Source organism: Cebus imitator, unplaced genomic scaffold (assembly GCF_001604975.1).
Source record: "Cebus imitator isolate Cc_AM_T3 unplaced genomic scaffold, Cebus_imitator-1.0 Scaffold31, whole genome shotgun sequence".
Lineage (NCBI taxonomy): Eukaryota > Metazoa > Chordata > Mammalia > Primates > Cebidae > Cebus > Cebus imitator.
In genome coordinates, this window is record NW_016107346.1 from 1,283,476 (window position 1) to 1,288,408 (window position 4,933).

The window sequence follows — 4,933 nt, forward strand, 5'->3', positions numbered from 1 at the left end:
TAGTCAGTGACCCTGAGTTTGGAATAATTCCAAACTGGTACTCTCAGCTGGGAGTGGACCAACGTCTAAGGAGCAATTAGGGTAAAATAACAAGATTGAATTCTGGCATGTGGGGTGAGAGGTAAGTGGAAAAGAATTGAAATGCTGATTGGACGACGGTAGATAATTTAGTGCTAACTAAAGAATGATTTCTCTTTGCTGAGTACTCATAGAGTTTCTCAGCAGTGTCAGCCGCCAGCGACATTATCACAGTCAGCGTTTTCAAAGTTGAGAGTGTATGACAATCACCTGAGGATCTCTTTAAACTGCAGATTCTGATGCAGCAGGTCTGGATTGGGGCCTGAGATTCCACATTTCTAACCGACTTCCAGGTGATGCTGGTGTTACTGGTTTATGAAACACACTCTGATCTGAATAGCAAGAGCCTAGAGTTGCATTACCTAATACAGAATGTGGCTGCTGCAGGGCATAGTGAGCACTGAATTGAAATGTGCTATAAGTGTCAATGTATATGAGAGTTTTAAAAATTGAGATAAAATTTCAATACCATGAATGTCCCTCATTTAAAGCACACTTCAGTGATTTTTAATATATTCATAAGGTTGTACAAGCATTACCACTACCTAATTCCAGAACTTTTTGTTAACACTAAAAAGGAATCCAGTACACTTTAGCTGTTATCTGCCCATCCCCATTCCTACCCTCCTCAGCCACCACTAATCTACCTTCTTTCTCTAAGGGTTTGCCTATTCTGGACATTTTGTATAAATAGAATCACATAATATGTGGCATTTTGTATCTGGCTTCCTTCACTTAACATAGTGCTTTCAAGATTCATCCCTATTGCAGCATGTTTCAGCACTTTCTTTTTTATGGCTGAATAATGTTTCATTGTATCATGAATATACCACATTTCATTTTTCTCTTCACTTGCTGATAGACATTGGGTTGTTTTCACTTTTCTGGCTATTACAAATAAGGCTGCTATGAACATTCTTACACAAATATTTTTGTGAATATATCTTTTCAATTTCTTGGGCAAATGCCTAGGAATGGAATTTTTGAGTCATATTCTAACCATGTTTAAAATTTTGAGGTGCTATCAAGCTGTTTTCCAAAGTGGCTGAACCATTTTAGATTCCCCGTAGCAGTACATGAGGGCTCTGCTTTCTCTACATCTTTACCAACACTATTGTTGTTTTTCTTTTGTTTATAGTCATCCTGCCAGGTGTGTTGTGGCATCTCATCATGGTTTTTGATTTGCATTTCTCTAATGCTTAAATGATGTTGAAAAATTTTCCCTGTACTCATTGACTATTTGTATTTTTTCTCTGGAGAATAGATAATACAGCGTTCTCATCCAAACAATTAACCCTGTTATTAACATCTTAATTAGTATACTGCATTTATTAAAATTAATGAACCAATATTGGTACATTATAATTCACTGAAATGCATAGACTTCATTCCAGCTTTCCTTAGTTTTGGCTTAACATCCTTTTTCTGTTCCAAGATCCCACCCAGGATTCTATATTACGTTCAGTTGTTGTTATCTCCTCAGGTTCCTCTTGGTTGTGAGTTTCTCAGGTTTCCTTATTTTTGATGGCCTTGATAGTTCGAGGAATATTCGTCAGCTATATTGTAGGATGCCTTTCACTGAGCTTCGTCTAGTGTTTTTCTGAGGGTTAGACTGAGGTTATGGGTTGTAGGGAATTAAAGGTCACAGAAAAAGATAATTCCATCGTACCAAGTGTACCTGTAATACTATCAACATTATTTCTGACTGTTGATGTTGACCTTGATCATCAGGCTGAAGAAGTATTTGTCAGCTTTTTCAGCAAGAGTATTCTTTTGTAAAAAGACTATATTGTTAAAGGCTCATGTTAATTAATTTATACCTTGAGGTATATAGTATTCTGTTCTCACATTGCCACAAAGAAATGCCTGAAACTAGGTAACTTATAATGAAAAGTGATTTAATTGGCTCACGGTTCTGCAGGCTGTGAAGGAAGCGTGATGCTGGCATCTGATTGGCTTCCGAAGAGGTCTCAGAAAATTTACAATAATGGCTTCTGAAAATTTACAATAATGGCGGAAGGAGCAGACACATCACAGAGCCAGGGCAAGAGGAAGGGGGAGTAAGTACCACACACTTTTAAAACACTACACCTTGTGAGAACCCACTATCATGAGGATAGTACCGAGAGGATGGTACTGTACCATTCATGAGAAACCTGCCCTCGTGATCCAATCACCTCCCACCAGGTCCCAACTCCAATATTAAGGATTGCCCTTGGACGTGAGATTTGGATAGGGACAACACCCAAACTATATCAGGGTATAATCCAATCCTGTTTTGTTGCCAAAATTATTTCAGCTTTAATCATTTGGGACTCCTTTGGCTGTGCCGCTGGACAAACTCCCATCAGTGTGAAGTTGTTTCTTTTGTTGTTGTTGGGTGTTTTTGTTTTTGTACTTCTTTACTTTCTAGCACTACAAAATAAGATCTGGGGCACTAGCTATGAATGTTACTATGGTAGTGTCCTTTCTTATGGCCCCTCTCAGTTCACAGAACAACAGAGTATTTACATATATACCAAATACTGAATATACATGTATCTGTAAATATTTTTGTAAGTAATATTCTGTATCTAAATTTCAGCTTATAGTAAATATATACAGGAGTTCATGCTGATGTCCCCAACTCTAGTCTATTACCATGTGTATCATGCTAGCCTTCTCCCTTTGCTTATCTGTGAGCACTCACTTCAGCCATTCACTTACTTAAATTATTCAATTTCAGGGTAAAGTATAGCAGTGGCAGAACTGTTAACCTGTATCTCCTTAGGGAACAACTTTACCAACTAGAGTGTGGTTCTCATGTAGAGTCACTCTTGCCTTTATCCTTAAAGATTCTATTCAGTTTCAAAGTTACTTAGGTCAGCATCGTTTTCCCCACTCCTAAGGTATGAATTTGTTTCATACATTTGTAATAAAATTACATCTTGTTGTTACAATCTGTATGCTTTTGCTGGAATTCCAGGACCTTCTAAATGATCATTTAAAATTTGTACATGTCAAGGATCAGTCTTTGTGCTATTAAGTTCCATGGGTATGACAAAATGCATAATATCATGAATCCACCATTATAGTATCATACGGAATAGTTTCAACTACCCTAAAAAATCTTGCTCTTTTCATTTTATTTATCCTTCTCCCTCTTCTCAACTCTGGCAGCCACTGATTTTTTTTTCTTTTTTTTCTGTATTAATTTGCTGGAGCATCTATAACAAAGTCCATAGACTGGTACTTTCTTCTAACAACAGAAATTAACTTTCTCACAATTCTGGAGGCTAGAAGTCTGCAATCAAGGTGTTGACAGGGTTGGTTTCTTTTGAGGCCTCTCTTTTGGCTTGTAGTTGGCTGTTTTATCCCTGGGCCCTCACATGGTCTGGTCTTTCCTCTGTGCATATGTGTGTCCTGATCTCCTCTTCTTGTGAGGACACCAGTCATATTGGATGACAGCCCATTCTAATGACCTTATTTTAACTTAATTATCTCTTTAAAGACCCTGCCTCCAACTTCAGTCGCATTCTGACAGGAGTTAGGACTTCAACATCTGAATTTTAGGAGGAACACAAGTTAGCTCATATCATTGTGTAGTTTTACCTTTTCCAGAACACCATATGATTGGAATTATATAAGGTATAGCCTTTTCAGACTAGCTTCTTTTACTTATTAACATGGATTTAAGATTTTTCCATGTATTTATCTGGTTTGGTAGCTTATTTCTTTTCATTTATGAAAAATATTCCATTTTATGGGTGCATCAAAATTTATTTACCTATTCACCTATTGGAGGGTATTTTGGTTGTTTCTAGCCTTGGGCAAATATGAATAAAACTGCTATAAATATTTGTGTGTATAAGTTTTTGTTTAGACATAAGTTTTCCAATAAATTAGGTAAATACATAGGAGTGCATTTGCTATATCTAATAATAAGACTGAGTTTAGCTTTGCAAGAAACTGCCAAAGTGTATTTCAAAGTGGCAGCATCATTTTGCATTTCTATCAGCAAAAGAGTTTCTGTTGCTCTACATCCTCATCAATACTTGATAATATCAGTTTTCTGTATTTTGTACATTCTAATAGGTGTATGATGATATCATTGTTGTTCTAATTTGTTGTTTAATTCCCTAATGAAAATTATATTCAGTGTCTTTCCATATCTTTATTTGTTGTATCCACATCTTTGGTGGGATGTCTATTTCTATTCCTTGCACATTTTGAAATTGTGTGGTTTCTGAAAAACTAATGAATGTCAAAGACATTCATTTCTATTATAATGTTTTTGATTTCTAGAATTTCTTTTTTATTCTTTTGTAGAATTTTCATCTCTGTGCTTATATTACCCATCTTTTTGATATGTTGTTCACTTTTTCAACTAGAGCTCTTAACACAGCTAAGATGTAATTAACATATTAATCAGTTATTTTTAATTCGTTATCTAATACTTCCAGAAATATATGATTCTTGGTCTGATGCTTACTTTATTTCTTCAGACTGTGGTTTTTTGCCTTTAAAGTTGTTTTTTGTTAAAACCTGGACATAATGTATTGAGTTATGTGGTTAAATAACACTCTAGTGTGATGTCTTATGTTTGAGCTTTGTTTATTGGCTGTTGTAGTTGAAGGTGTCAAAGGTTTCAGTTTCTTCTAGTGTTTCCTTTTTTTGTCTTCTTTGGTATTTAGATTTTCCTAAAAACTCCTTCTAAAGTAAGATCTGTGTCTTTAATCTCTTTCAGTTTTAATTTACTGTTATGCTGGCCCCCTGTTGTGGTATAAGATATAGAGATAGTGAACATTTTTTATAATCTTATCAGTGAATTTTAGTCTTGCAGTGAGTCTGAGCTCTTGGACTATGAAGTCCGGAG